We start from the raw sequence: 16,844 nt of genomic DNA on the forward strand, positions 1-16,844 counted from the left end.
TGTGTGTGTTGAGGGTCATGTGTGTAAAAGGTAGGGACTGACATCCTGGAAGGCAATTACTAGTGTATTTCTTTTGTTGGCCTCATCACAACCCTGGGTTCATGTTTGAACATCACTGAAAATTGTGATTCATATTTGCTGCCCTTTCAAGTGCTTATGTTTTTAGGAAATACTATATTGATTCAGATTAATGCATAATAAATAGGTATCATTGCCCCTATTCCCAAAGAAATGTACAAGTGGCACCCCTCTGTATTTTCATCATGACTGCCCTTGTGGAGAAAAGAGAAAAAGAGGAATCTAGAAAGAAAGAATCTAGATTGGGGTGAAGGAGATGTTTTGGGACAGAATAAAGACATTAATATGGAAGAATTGTGTTCATACAGTTAAAGGGATGACTAAGAAAATGGAGGTAAGAAAGGATATACCCAACAGAAGAAAACAACAACAAAATTTCCGAGTAGCTCAGGGTGATTTTTGAGGTATATAATTCTAATATTTTGTGATTTTTAAATTAGGACTGAAGAAATTTTCTATCTCAGATATGATTCTTTTATCTCTATCCTGCTTTTCTAATATAGCATCTCCTCATAATCTAGTTTTCAACATTCACTCATTTAGCCAATAACCATATTTTAAGCACCTGCTGTATGGCAGCAACTGAGCTAAGGATTGGTTCAGGGGAAGGTAGGAGTTATTTAAGAGTCCCTGGTCTGTCCTCTAAAGGAGCTTTTTGTAGTCAGTGGGGAGTCATTGAAGGACTACTTGAAGCAAGGGTGTGAGTAACCAGGAAAGATTTGGGATGAGGAATGGTACTCTGATGGGCAGTGTGAAGTGCAATTGGAGAGAGGTAAGATTGGCAGCATGGAGACCAGGTGAGAGAGACTGTGGCAATAATCCCAGTTTGAATCAATGCAGTGTCAACAGAGATGAAGGGTTGGAACTTGAGTCAAGTGGTATTCAGAACATAGAATCAACAGGAATAATTATGGAGGAAATGAGGTGACTTACACCTGGCTTTCTGAATCATATTATAAAGTGGATGGGGGTGTGGTCAGTGAGATACAAGTCCCTGGGAAGAGAATTAGATTTGTAGCTGGAAATGATGAATGTTATAGGTTCCACCAGAGGCCAATCCTAAAACAAAGATTTGAGAGCAGAAAGCTGATTTGTAAGGTGATTTTCACTGGTAGGGGTGTGGGAAAGGGAAACAGAGGGATGACAGCCAATAGAGGGTATGTAATCAAGGCCAATTACTACCATGGGCAAGTGGAGGTTGATCTTACAGTTAAACTCTTGGACATCATACAAAACACCCACTTCAGAAGCGTCCCGCTCATAGGGTGATGATTTTCTGGCAATTTCAACCTGCCACCCAGTATTTGCAGTCTTTTTTTAATTTCTTTATTGATTAAGGAGTTACATATGTGTTCTTATTCCCCCCTTCCCTCCATCCCCACTCATGTCCTCACCCCCCTGTTGTCTGTATCCATTTGTTAGGCTTATATGCATGCATAAAAGTCCTTTGGCTGATTTCTCCTCCTTACCCCCACCCTACCCTGCCTTCCCTCTGTGATTTGCTGGTCTGTTCGATGCTTCTCTGTATCTGGATCTATTTTTGTTCATCAGTTTATGTTGTTTATTATATTTCACAAGTAAGTGAGATCATGTGATATTTTATCTTTCTCTGACTGGCTCATTTCACTTAGCATAATGCTCTCCAGTTCCATACATGCAGAGTCTTTATCAGGTGTAGGGAAAGGATACTGGTTAGCAGCTTCGATGTCTGTGGAACATGTTAAAATGGTAGCATCCAAAGGATGTGGATAGTGTACCACTAATGTGTGCTCCAGGGAGTTCTGGTTAGTACATCTTGAGTTGGAAGTATATCTTGGGTAGCCACAGAGAGAAGTCTAATAGGCATTTGCAAGAACAGGCTTGGAGTTCAAAATCTAAGATGGAGACCTAGATTTGGAAGCTGTTAAGCCTTGGGTGTCAGTTGAATCAGTGGGTATTGATGAGCTCTGCAGAAGACATGTGACTTAAGTTAATATCTGAGTCCATCACCCTTGGCCATGCCAACATGATCTTATCTGATCTGATCTGCATGAGCATCATTGTGAATTTCTCTAGGAGTTCCTAGAAACCTTGAAGGTGTAATGCCAATTTAGTGCTCATGGGTGTGTATGTCTTTGGGGAAAAGGGTCCATTGCTTTAAAAAAAATTCTTAAGGGGTCTGTATTTTACTGAAGTTGAATTATGTACTTAAAATATAAATTCTTTTAAAAACTTTAATGGTCAGTCATATTTACTAGATGATTGAGTGACTGAATGCAGGTGGGAATTTAAACATAATCACAATGAAAAAGTGTTAATACTGGAAAAAATGCAAAGGGTAATTAAAGCACAGAGGACTGAAATCAAACCTAGGCTCAGGGAAAGAGAATGGAAAACATTCAGAGGAACAGTCCAACAAGAACAGAACGACATTTGAAAATTATTATATTTAAGGATGGCATTTTTAGCTAAGGAATATTCAGAGCCTGTGGGGTAAGAGAAATCTTTTAACCATTTTGATAGAACAGAGACTTCTAATGTTGTTGGCATGGAGGGCTTCAGTATTCTTTATTTAGAGATTTCATGTGAACGAACTGTATTATGCCCTGATTTTATATATGAACTGGCCCTGCTCTGCACTGGTTTCTTTTAGTCCAGTTGTAATTCTGTTTAAGCTCACAGTCAGGACAGTATTTGATTTCACAGGATTGTGAGAAATTGTCAAAGTGTCAAAGGCTCATTATGAAGGACTCTGCTTGTGGCTGCCTTATTCTGCATCTCCCATTCCTCTTTCCTAACAGAACCACAATGTTGTTCAGGTATCCATCCCTTTCCCACAAAGCCATATACCTTAGAATTTAATCCTAGCTTTAGCATAGGGTCCATTTGATCTGCAGCAGATGGAATCCCTCTGCTATAATTTGGACCAAATAGACCGGAGAAGAGATTTGCTAGGAGTATTATGAATAAGTTATTTATAGGAGAGCCACCCGCCCTTTCCCAATGAACAAGAAGATAACGAAACCCCATTTGGAACTGTCAGTAAAAACATGATGCAGGTGTCCATGTACTTGATTATATAAACTGGTGCACTACTGAGGGTAAAAGGGGTTGATATTACTAATTATGTAAGGGCCTAAAGCAAACCGGATGGATGATAACTATGATGGCAGGAGCAGGCCTAGGAGAGACCCAATGCTCTCAAAGCAGCACAACAAAACTAGACAAAGAATCTGGAACTCTGATGATGGTATTAAACTACTAGAATAAGCAACCATTTCTAAAGCCACCTGAACTTGTACTTCCTGTTACATAAACTATTACACTGCTTTCTAGATTAAGTTTCTTTGAGTCAGGTCTCTATTGCTTGCAATTAAAAGCATTCTAAGACATACATGAAATTGAAGGATTGGTATTGTTTTGGGTTAGTCCCAGATGGGGTGAGGACTTTATGGACTCCAAAGACCTGACAAAAACAAGTGAAAGAAGGAAGTAGGTCAGGAATTGATATTTTAATGTGACCTTAAAGACAATTGAAGGAAATAATCTAAACTACCATGTGGCTGAACTTAATCTGGAAGGTACTGCACTTGGCAGTTTTTATTTGAGCAGAGACTTAGAGGCATACTCCTGCCTCTGACAAAGACGGATTCCTGTGCCCAAGATCAGGAGCATTTATCTCTATTTTCTGCTCTCTCACTGCTCTGAGTGGCTTTGAACCAGCTGCTTCTCTCTGTGGACTTAGATCCCTTGTACCAGTAACAGCAGTCTTCCCCCTGATGTCATGTCTAGTTTTTCTGATTTGACTTGTAAGCCCTTGACATACATCCCCCACAGAACCTACCTCAGTCCTCTCTGCAAGGAGGCCTCAATAAGTAATGTTAAATTCACAATGATCTCCCCTCACATCTGTGGTCTCTTGCTCCTAAGGAGCTTCAATATACCTTATCTGGTTCAAGACTTATAACCCTCAAATGTGCCTTCCTTTTCTGTGGGGAGGGAGGATGTGGACAGAGAGGGTTTTGGGGTTGAAGCCAAGTGACTATCACCTGAGGCTCACAGGGTTGTCCAATTAATGGAGAGCCCTGCACAAGCCAAGTGAGAAGCCAGGTTGCATGAGTCAGAGTAGAATCCATATAGGTCACCAAGAAAGGACCAGAAACAAAAATTATAGCCTAGAAGAGATTTGGAGTCAGGGACATGAAATAACAAGGCAGAGGATTTTGGTTAAGTGGAAAATAGACCCAGATTTGGTTTGGGAGAGCTGAATTATTTTGCCAGATGGGATAGCAGTGCCACCTATGGCATGGGTGAAGTTGAAATACAGGCACATCAAGGACCAAGGCCAGGCTAGCTCAAAGATGACCCCCTCAAAGGAGGGTGGGCAGGAGAACTGGACACACACACACCTTCACACATGTCAAGTCCTGTTCTCTTTGCAGGTGTCAGGGTTACTTTTCTTCTTTCTTAAAAATTCATTCGCAAAGGAGCCAGACTGATCTCCCAGTAAGAAAGCAAAAATTGGCAAAGTTGCCTTGGAGTAATGCCCTAGAGTGACAATGAGAATATTATCCAAAACAATCATTAAAAATAGCTGCTGAGACACCCTGTGTAAAGGGGACAGCAAGCAGTGTCCCTAAATATCTCCAATCACTGAAACGACAGCCCCTTGTACCAGGCACTGTGATGAAGGCATCTCTATAGTTGTCTCTTAGAAGAGCTACAAAGGACTTTCTCAGCCATCAAGCCCATCCACTGCTGGAAATGATTAACTCTCCCATAGATACACCCTATCTGATCTAGCTAGCACACAGTGTATAAACAAAGGAGAATGTGGTCGTTAATTTCACAAATGGTCCCTGTCACAAAATGTACTGCATGTTCCCGAAACCTTCAGCATGTGGGTGATGGGCAAGTTTTGTCCTGATTCATGCATGGCAGGCTTCTCCAATGTTATTGACAAGGTTTCTCTTACTACAATTGTAAGAAGTGGGAGGAGTTGCAAGGTCAACTTGTTTTGTAATAGGACATCAATGTAAGAACACAGATAGGACTTAAATCATGTCATTTTTCTGCAGTTATGAGAATTTCTCAGGTTATAAAATTTTATTTTATTTTTTCCATTTAAAATTTTCAATTACAGTTTACATTTAATATTATTTTGTATTAGTTTCAGGTAAACAGCATAGTGGTTACACAATCATATACTTTACATAATCATATACTGATATTTCCAGTACCCATCTGGCACCATACATAGTTACTACAATATTAGTGACTATGTTTCCTATGCCGTACTTATATCCCCATGATCATTCTGTAACAACTAATTTGTACTTCTTAATCCCTTCACCTTTTAAACCCGTCCCCCAACCCCTCTCCCATCTGGCAATCATCAAAATGTTCTCTGTATCTATGAGTCTGTTTAGAAATTTATGATTGGAAAAATTTTATAGGAGAAAAAGAGAGCATGAGAAAAACCTCTCTTGCTAGGATGGCTAACAGTTTTTATTGCTGTCCTTTGCATTTGTGGCCTCCCCGTGCCAGATCAACATCCAAGTGCTCTCATGAGACTGCTCCCTGTCAGCCCCTGCTACCTCAGCTCCTCCCAGGGGAATCCTGATGCTCTTCATCCCCAGGATGATTCCTGCCCAATTTCTGAGCCAGACCACCCATATGCTGGATCTGAGATGAAGCTTGCCTCTCCCATTACAGCTCCTCGTGTTCCTGAGGCATCACTCAACCACCAAGCTATAGTGTTTTCCAGTTGTCCTCTTCATGACCTTCTCCCACATTGGCCCAGCCCTAGGAGTAAGGTTTTGGGTCTGTTTCTCTTCATAGCGCTCATGTCTTCCTTTGGAAATGAAGTTCCACCACCCAAACCCACTCACCAAAATATCCCCATCAATCTCTGAATCTCACATTGCAATCTGCATGGATGGAGTTGGTTTCTCATTCGCTGATGGTCTGCCTTGAAGGAACTGCCCCCAAACTTGACAGAAGGGTTGCATAAATACTGACCACTATCATCCTGGATTATCTCTTTTACCCCTTCTATTAGATGAGTCCTCATTAGAGATTTATAGTGATTGCTTTTCTTTTAAGAACAAATATTTTACTTGCAAAGAGAGGTGACCTTTTGAAAATTACAACATTATTGCTTTATAATTTATTCACGGTTAAAATGGAAATACTGTAGAGTGCATATAATTTATTCTTTTAAAAAGGATTTTTCATTATGACTAAATTTTATTAAAAATATAAGTGTAAATAGCTATTTTATCTTCATGATAAACATTCAGTTGTAACCACTCTCAATGATCTGTATGTTCCTTTCAAGTTTTTCTCTTTGTAGCATTTACCCACCTGAAACAGTATTCCCTGTGATATTAGTCCTGCTTTCATCTCATAACTAGAGGCCTGATGCATGAAATTCATGCAAGGGGCTCAGCCCTCGCAGCCCCAGCTTCATTCAGAAGGTTGTCCGGATGGTCTTTCTGCTGTTCAGTCTAATTAGCATATTAGCTCTTTATTATATAGGATAACTTCCATTGATAAGCATTTTCCATATCACTCTAATAATACTACATAATCAGCATAAACATTTTCAGTGGTTCAATTAAACGATTTCATTAAGTGGATGCATCACCATAAAACTTAGCTTTTCCTCTACGGTTGGAAGTGTGGGCTATTTCAAAATTCTGCTGTTGTAAAGAACTCTACAATTGTGTATATTGATGTTCCCAATTAATAATATCTCAAAATAAATATACAGCTGCAATATTTCTGGGGCAGATGCAGAAACATTTACATGTTGCCAATCTGATTTTAAAAAGGATGTTCCACTTATAACTCCAAATATGAGTTCTGGCAGTACTTGCCTTATGAATACTCACAACATTAGGCCAAAACATTTCTCATTTTGTAGTAAACTATATTTCACTGATTACTGTGAAGGCAGGCCTTTTTATGTTTATGTTTTTTATTTACATACTTAAAGGAATTAACAGTTTATTACTTTCACTCACTTATTAAATCATAGTGTTTGCATTTATGTGTCTATTATTTAAAACAAAATAAATGTATGTCATAATAAAAACAAATAAATCCCAGAAGTGGGATTACTGGATCACATGGTAGTTCCATTTTTAATTTTTTAAAGAACCTCCATGCTGATTTTCATAATCTTTGTACCAATTTACATTCTTACCAACAACATACAGGGTTCCCTTTTCACTATAACCTGCCCAATATTTGTTATCACTTGTCCTTTTTATAATTGCTGTCTTAAGAGGTGTGAAGTGCTATCTTATTGTGGTTTTGATTTGCATATCTCTGATGATTAGTGATGTTGTGTACCTTTTTATATACCTGTTGACTACTTGTATGTATTTTTTGGATATCTCTTCAGGTCTTTTTACCCATCTTAAAATTGGGTTATTTGTGTGTGTGTGTGTGTGTGTGTGTGTGTGTTTCGTTTTTTGCTATTGACTTGTATGAGTTGCTTATATATTTTGATGGTAACCTCTTATCTGTACACTAGAGGACTAGAGGCCTGGTGCACAAAATTTGTGCACAGGGTGTGTGTGTGTCCCTCAGCCCATCCTGAACCCTCTCTAATCTGGGACCCCTCGAGGGATGTCTGACTGCCCATTATCAGGATCAGGCCTAAACAGGCAGTTGGACATCCCTCTCACAATCCAGGACTGCTGGTTCCCAACTGCTTGCTTGCCTCCCTACCTGCCTGATTACCCCTAACCTGCCTGCCAGCCTGATCACCCCCTAACCACTCCCCTGCCTGCCTGATGGATGCTTAACTGGTCTCCTGCCAGCCCAATTACCCCTAACTGCCCTCCCTTGCCAGCCTGGTCACCCCCAACTGCCCTTACCTTACAGGCCTGATCACCCCCAACTGCCCTCCCTTACAGACCTGGTCTCCCCCAACTGCCCTCCCATGCAGGCCTGGTCCCCCCAACTGCCCTCCCCTGCAGGCCTGGTCACTGCCAACTGCCCTCCCCTGCTGGCCTGATTACCCACAAATGCCCTCCCCTGCCAACCATTTTGTGGTGGCTATCTTATGTCCACATTGGGGGGGGGGGGCATCTTTGACCACATAGGGGCAGCCATCTTGTGTGTTGGAGTGGTGGTCAATATGCAAATTACTTATTTATTATATAGAATATATAAAAGACTAAGTGACTGGCTGACTGGCCAATTGGCCGACTGTCCAACCAGCTTGTAGGTATGATACACACTGACCACTAGGGGGCAGATGCTCAATGCAGGAGCTACTTAGCGACAGCAACTTTACAGAGTGTCCTCTTGTATTCCAGGACACCTTGGGGGATGCTGGACTGCTAGTTTTGACCTGATCCCTGCAGGCCAGAATGAGGAACCCCACCTGCCAGAGGGACCCTGCTCACTCTGTAGATGCCCTTTGAGCCCCGGCACCACCCCAGGTGTGGCTGGCTAGGGAGGGACTGTGTGATCACCCCCTAACCACTTCCCTGCCAGCTGTAGGGCATATCTGGCCCATCTTGCCCAAATTTTCCCCATCAGCCACGTTCAAATTAATTTCTTTTCAATATGCATGAATCCATGCACCAGGCCTCTAAAATTATATAACCACCTTAGATAGATGTTTGACAATATTTTTTTTCCATTCCATAGGTTACTTTTTCATTTTGTTGATTGTTTCTTTTGCTATCTAGAAGTTTTTAGTTTGATGTAGTCCCATTTGTTTATTTTCATTTTGTTGTACATCTAAAAAATCATTACCAAGACCAATGTCAAAAAGCTTCTTCCCTATGTTTTCTTGTAAGAATTTTATGGTTTCAGATCTTGCATTTAAGTCTTTAATCTGTTTTGAGTGAATTTGTGTGTATGGTATAAGATTTTATCCTTTTACATATCCAGTTTTCCCAGTACCGTTTTTTTTTGTTTGTTTTTGTTTTTGTTTTTTAAGAGACTATCCTTTCCCATTGTGTATTCTTGATTCCCTGGTCAGAGATTAGTTGTGTGTATATGTGTGGGTTTATTTCTGGGTTCTCTTTTAAGTTACATTGGTCTTTGTGTTTTTATGCTAGTACCATACTGTTTTGATTACTGTAGCTTTGAAATACAGTTTGAAATCAGGAAGTATCATGCTTCCAGCTTTGCTCTTCTTGCTTAAGATTGGTTTGGCTATTTGGAGTCTTTTTGCTATTTGAGTTTCATTTATCCCTGGGATGCAAGGCTGGTTCAACATATTAAAATCAATAAATGTAACACACTACATTAACAGAATAAAGGATAAAAACCATATGATCATGCCAATAGATGTAGAAAAAGTTTTTGACAAAATTCAACATCCTTTCATAATAAAATTTCTCAACAAATTAAATATAGGAAGAATGTACTTCAACCTAATAAATGCCATATATGACAAGTGCACAGCTAATCTCATACAAAACAGTGCATAATTAGGAAAAACATGAGGGTGCCCTCACCACTTCTATTCAGAATAGTACAAGTCTTAGCTAGAGCAATTAGGCTAGAAAAAGAAATATATCCAAATCTGAAATGAAGAAATTGTCTGTTTGTAGGTAACATGGTACTCTATATAGAAAAACCTGAAGATTCCAACAAAAAACAACAAAACACCTACCACAAAACAACTCTTAGAACTAATAAACAAATTTAGTAAAGTTTCAAGATACAAAATCAATATACAAAAATCAGTTGTGTTTCTATTCACTAATAATGAACTAATTGAAGACATAAGAAAACAATCCCAATTTCAATAGCATAAAAAAGAATAAAACACTTAGGATTAAATTTAACCAAGAAGGTGAATGGTCTGTACTTGTATAACTGAAAACTATAAGACAATAATGAAAAGAAATTGAAGATACAAATAAATGAAAAGCTATCTTATGTTCTTGAATTGGCAGAATGAATATTGTTAAAATGTTGATACAACCTAAAGTAATGTACAAATCCAATGAAATCCCTATCACAGTGCTAATGGCATTTTTCATAGAAATAGAAAAAAAAATCTCAAATTCATATGGAATTACAAAAGACCAAAAATAACCAAAGGTATTGTGAGAATAACGAACAAATCTGAGATTTTTAAAAATCATGAATGAGTGTTGAATTTTGTGAAATATATTTTCTGAATCAATTAACATTGTTTATTTAGATTTTCTTCTTTGTTGATATATATATTGCACCGATTTATTTTTTAAAGACTTTATTTTTTTTTTAGAGCAGTTTTAGGCTCGGTTGAGAGAAAGGTACAGATATTTCTCATTTACCCTTTGCCCCTACACATGCATAGTCTCCACCATGATCAGCATTACCAAAGAGTCATGCCACATTTGCTATAGTTGATGTGTTTAGTACATTAATACATCATAATTACCCAAAGCCCGTGGCTCACCTTAGGTTTCACTCTTGGTGTTGCATATTCTACAAATTTTAACAAATGTATAATGACATGTATCTATTATACATGCCAGAGTATTCTCACTGCTCTAAAAATCCTCTGTGCTTCACCTACTCATCCCTCATCTGACCTCCACTTTTTGGCAACCACTGATCTTTTTGCTATCTCCATAGTTTTGCCTTTTTCAGAATGTTATATAATTGGAATCATGAAGTGATTGGCTTCTTTCACTTAGTAATATCCACTTAAGTTTGTTCTATATTTTTTCCATGGCCTGAGAGGTCACTTCTTTGTAGTGCCAAATAATATTCCATTGTTTGGACGTACCATTATTTATATATTCAGTTACTGAAGGGCATCTTGATTGCTTGTTAGTTTTGGGCAATTATGGATGAAGCTGCTATTAACATCCACATACAGGTAAATACCAATGATTATGATTGCTGGATCTTATGGTAAAAGTATATTTAGTTTTATAAGAAACCACCAAATAATGTTCCAAAGTAACTGCCATTTTGCATGCCCACCAGCAATGAATGAGAGTTCCTTGGCACCACATCCTCACCAGTGCTTGTGTTCCAGATTCAAGCCATTCTTCTGTCTTGATGCTTCAAGATTCCTTCTTTTTATAACTTACTTTTTTCTTGAAGAACTTCCCTTAGCCAATAATTAAGAGTATGTCTGGTAGCAACACATTCTCATAATTTTTCTTCACCTACAAATGTCTTGATTCCCCTTTACACCTAAAGGATACTCCGGGTTAGCAGTTCTTTCAGAACTTGTAAAATATTGTTCCACTTGCTTTTGTGCTCTGTAGTTTCAGATGAGAAATCCACTGTCATTAGAATTGATGTTCCCTGATAGTTAATGCATCATTTTTTTCTGGATGCTTTCAATATTTTATCTTTGCCTTTAGTTTTCAGAGCTTTAACTATGATGTGCTGGTATGAATTTCTTTGAATTTGTCCTGTTTGGGGCTTGTTCAGATTCATGTATCTGTGTATTTTCTTTTGCTAAATTTGGGGTATTTTACATCATTATTTCTTCTAATATTTTTCAACCCTAATCTTTTTCTCTTCTTCTGGGACACTAATATGATTTTTTTTCTTATTGTTCCACAGGACCCCAAGAGTCTCTTCATTTTTTTTCTAATCTATTTTCCATCTTTTTCAGATTGGATACATCTTATTTACATGTCCACAGTTCATTGATTCTATCTGCTGATTAAGTTACTCAACTATTGAGTTTATCAAGCAGGTTTAAAATTTGGGGTGTTAGCCCGGCCTGTGTGGCTCAGTGGTTGAGCATGAACCTATGAGGCAGGAGGTCACAGTTCCATTCCAAGTCAGGACACATGCCTAGGTTGTGGGTTCAATTCCCAGTAGAGGACATGTGGGAGGCAGCTGATCAATGATTCTCTCTCATTATTGATATTTCTTTTTCTCCCACTCCCTTCCTCTCTAAAATCAATTTTAAAAAATGTTTGGGTATTATATTTTTCAGTTAGAAGATTTCCATTTCATCCTTTTCATAGCTCATTTTCTTTTCTGAGATTTTCTATATTTTCATTTATTTCAAGAGAATTTGTTATTGCTTGTTGAAGTTTTTTTTGTTTTGTTTTGTTTTGTTATGGTCACTTTAAATTCCTTGTTAGATAACTCCAACATATCTGATTCATCACTGTGTTGGCATCAGTTAATTGTCCTTTTTTATTGAAGTTGTGATTTTCCTGGCTCTTGATTTTGCAATTTTATCCTGGATATTTATACTATTATGCTGTGAGACTCTAGGACCTACTTAAGTATTTTGTTTTATCATGTAGTCACCTGTTTAGGTTTAGCATGCATGTCCTAACCTACTTTTTGGAGTATCGTTGGAATGATAACTTAGTTTTCAGAGACTTTGCAGTATTTTTGGGTGTGCTTGGTTTATATGGTGCTATTGGGACTCTCACTGGTCCCTATTGGTGCTGCCTAAGGGGTTACCCTAGGAAGGGCCAGTTGATGTCTCTGGCCCATAGAGATGAAGATTGTTTCCTAGGCAATATAGCTTCTTGTGTGTGGTAGAATCTCTCTTGCCAGTGCCAATATGCCAGGTGTCTCCTAGCAAGGGAGTCTTAGGCCTGGCAAGGGAGGAAAGTACTTCCTTTAGCTGATCCACTCCCCTTGCCTGTGCTGTCAGGCTCACCTGATGTTATCAGAGGGCCTACTGCTTGATCTGGTGAGCCTGCCTGGTTGTTAGGTTAAGGGTCTGGGATTGCAAGGCCTGGGTAGCCTTCTTTGTTGTGTGGGGCATATAAGACATACTGCTGCTGTGTCATTCTTTCTGTCCTGGGATCCCAAACCAGCCTTCCTCTTCCTACCTTTCAGAGTACTCCCTTGGTGGCCTCTTAAGTTCTTTCCAGAGTTTATAGTTGTACTTCACCGGGGGGAGCAGGGAAAATGGGTCTAAACCATCTTGTCCAGACAAAAAGTCCTTTAAAATTGTTAATTCTTTATTTTAAAACTAAGTAATAATTAAAAATGATCATTGCAATTATTATATGATTGATATGAAAATAACTTTGGCATGGAAATAAAAGGCATTTTAATAAATGATCTGCTTCAGGTGTCAAATATACTACCTATGCCACTGAGAGTGAACAAAGTGTAAGGAGAGATTAGAAAGATTGTTAAGAAGGGTCTTGAAGCCAAGGGTAGGAAAAGTGTTAAGAAGCTGAGAGAGGTTATTACTACATTTGTTTTATAATGAGATTAGAAACCAGAGGATCTGAAGCATTAGGTTGCTTGCCCAAAAATTCCTTTGACATTTGGCTGCAGGACGATTGCAGAATTAAGGATTATGGCATTCCAAGACCATGGTAACAGCTCACTGTTTCCCAGGATGCTGCTTTCAAACTCCAAACATAACATTTGCTAGAAGATATACTATAAAAGTCAAGTAGCTTTTGCCTATCTGGCAAATAAAAAGTTTCAAAGAAGCAAATGTTTACCAAATTTGACTAGCATTAAATGTCTGCTATTAATTGTCTCTTAATCATCCTGTTTGGAACGGGCTTATGTAATGTTCATGAATTCATTTCAAGGTAAAAACCAAGAAAGTATTTATTCCTAGAGGGAAAGTATTAAATTATAATTGGCATTTGGATAAGTTTGTAAAACTGTGTGTGTGTGTGTGGTTTTTTTTTTTTTTATGTCTTTCTTTAAGCTGCTGACTTCTAGAATTTATTCAATCATAACAATTTCTTTTTTTACATAATCAACAACGTATATCTAAATTGTATCTTTTTAAAATATATATTTTATTGATTTTTTACAGAGAGGAAGAGGAGGGGAGAGGGATAGAGAGTTAGAAACATCGATGAGAGAGAAACATCGATCAGCTGCCTTCTGCACACCCCCTACTGGGGATGTGCCTGCAATCAAGGTACATACCCTTGACCTGAATCGAACCTGGGACCTTTCAGGCCACAGCCTGAGGCTCTATCCACTGAGCCAAACCAGTTTTGGTTTCGGCTAAATTGTATTTTTTATTTATTATTAAAGCATTAAAGAAGTTGGTAGTCTAGAAATAGCTTTGAGATAAGAGAATGAGGAAGTTATGGGAATAAAGGGTTGGCTTTGAACACCAAAACCAGTGAAAGGTAGCACTTGCTTAAATCATTCTTACAAATAAAAAAGCATATATAACAGCTAATATTTGATTCTGGAGAAAGAAAGCAAAATGAATCACAGAGATCATTCAGAGATCCAATTTATGTTAAAAAACAAACAAACTCAAAAGTGTAGGGTAGAATATGAAGAAGCAAAAGCATGCTAAAGCTTACATTTTATATATTTGAAGAAACATAGTCAAAAGACATATTTTCTCTTTTGTTTAATCTGTTCTTTCGCTTTTTAAATTTTTCTTTGCTTTTATTCTTTTGTGGCATATTAATTTCTTATATGTCACTTTTTTTATTTTCATTTGCCTATGGTCACTTCCATATAAGCTAAAACTTTGTTCCTAATAGTATATACAGGATTTCAGATAAAAGTTGACCATTTTCTCATTAAATGTGTTTGAGTCTTTTATTAGATCTCTCTATATAATTATATCTATATCACTGGCTTTTTCAGAGTCAATTTTAATTTTTAATTTATTTTATTTTTAGAGAGAGTGGAAGGGATAGAGAGAGATACACAGAGAGAAAAATAAATGTGAGAGAGACACATTGATTGGTTGTGTCCCACACATTCCCAATCGCTGCCACACAGGTACATGCTCATGACCAGAATTGAACCCCCAACCCTTCAGTCCACAGGTCTATCCACTGAGCAAAACAAGCTAGGGCCAGAGTCAATTTTTAGAAATCCTGCCTTCTACTTTCTTTTCCTCATTTCCAATTTATTCACCCTTCTCTACCTGCACACTTCATGTATATAACTTCTTTCTTCCTTCAGACACAGAACTCAAGAACTCAAGGACTCATGAATATTAATTCAGAGAAATATTGCCCACCCTACCACACCCCCTCTGTCCCAGTGGCAAGTGATTCTCTGTGAGATAATGTATTCTTTATTGGTTCCAATCCTCCACTTGGCTTTGACTGTTTAGACATGGACTTAGATTCTGTAGAGCAATGGTTTTCTACATACATTGATCATACTCAGGGGTGAGTGAGATAATACATTGGGATGTACAGATCAAATGTTAAAAGGAACAGATAGATATGTTCAGTTTTATTACTATTTAATAGATAGATTGCCACCAATGCCTTCCCTCAATCTGTATGAGAAGTTCATACATCCCATTTGTTTTTTGAGATATCCTGGAGGAGTGAATGTTCCATACTGGAAATTGTTGACATTAGAGCCCTCATGTGATCATTCCCTTCATCACATTGCAAATTATTACAGTTTACATATTCATGGGTAGATGACATTACAAGTTATGTTATGCAGTTTTAATTAATAACATTCAAAATTGGCAAGTAACTTTAAAAATCTCTACAAAGAAAACATAGATCAAGATTCTACCATTAACTCAAGCTCAAAAAAGTATAGGAAAAAATGGCAAGAGCTTATGATCTTCCCCACTAGTAGTAGCTTAGTATCAGCCATATTATATAAAATAATGAATTCTAATCAGATTACTTAAAAATAGAAATTATAAATGAGAGCATTTAAAATACCTTATTAAATACCTTTTTGAGTCCCCCCAAAACAGACCCGCCTTTTGTCCTAGGTAGCCAAAATTGTGCCAACGAGTTTTCTGGGTCCATTTTAACCATTGGTAGTTAAAACATGGTCTGTATCAATCATTTATATCTTCTCCAGATTATTAAGCTTTAAGTGCTGGAAGAGTCAGGGTCATGAGACATCTGACCTAGTATTCTGTTCATTCCAGGGGAACCAAAGGACAAGTTTTGGAAGTTTAGGTCTTTCTTGCAGACTTCAAAACTAGAAAAGTTATTGCCAAAACTTATGTATGCTCAGCTATTTAACCTCAATCAACAATTGCTGACTGAGTGTCTGTGCTGGGGCCTGTATTAGATTAGGATGAGAGGGAGGGAAGAAAGAAGAGAGGTAAATCACCTCTGGCTTCCTTAAAAGGTAGCTAACCCTCGACAAAGCTGCACATGGCTATTGTCAAATGAAGCAGACAAACATGGAGAGCTGAAATCAAAGCCATGATGATCAGATAAGTATCCAAGAAGAGGTGAGATCTGAACAAAAAAGTATTCTTAAACTTGAATGTACATAAGAACTAGAATGTTAAAATGAGATTGCAGGGTCTCCCAGAGATTCAGATTCAGTAGGTCTGTGGTACAGCCTGAGCATTTGCATTTCTAACAAGTTCGCAGGTGATGCTGATACTGCTGGTCGGTCCAGGGACCACACTTTTGAGAACCACCTCTCTAACGGGTTTTACAATAGATATATAGAAGGGAAAGCATTGTCAAGGGCTAAGATGAGGAATTGTTAAGAGGAATAAGGAATAAGGGAAAGTGAAGACATGTTTAGGAGGATTCTGAAGCTAGGGAATTATATAACAGAAGAGTGGGAGAAAATCTGTCTGAAATTTTTGGAATTTATCCTGGGATTTTAACTGGGAGTCATTGTATTTAGAATAAATTCAGTTTAACTGGGAGTCGTTGAAGGTGTTTGAGTAGTGACATGACATAATGAAAACCTTATTCTAGGACTTTAATATGTCTGAAATATATTCTGTGTTGTGGAGCAGAGGAAGGAAAGAGATGAACACATAAACATATATAGGAGCTTATTAATTTAAATTGCTTAAAAGTCTATTTTATATACTATCCCCCCCCCCAAATAAAGGTAAGGAAAAAAAGTGCTTCTCAGGGGGTAAATTT

Source organism: Pipistrellus kuhlii, unplaced genomic scaffold (assembly GCF_014108245.1).
Source record: "Pipistrellus kuhlii isolate mPipKuh1 unplaced genomic scaffold, mPipKuh1.p scaffold_m20_p_16, whole genome shotgun sequence".
Classification (NCBI taxonomy): domain Eukaryota; kingdom Metazoa; phylum Chordata; class Mammalia; order Chiroptera; family Vespertilionidae; genus Pipistrellus; species Pipistrellus kuhlii.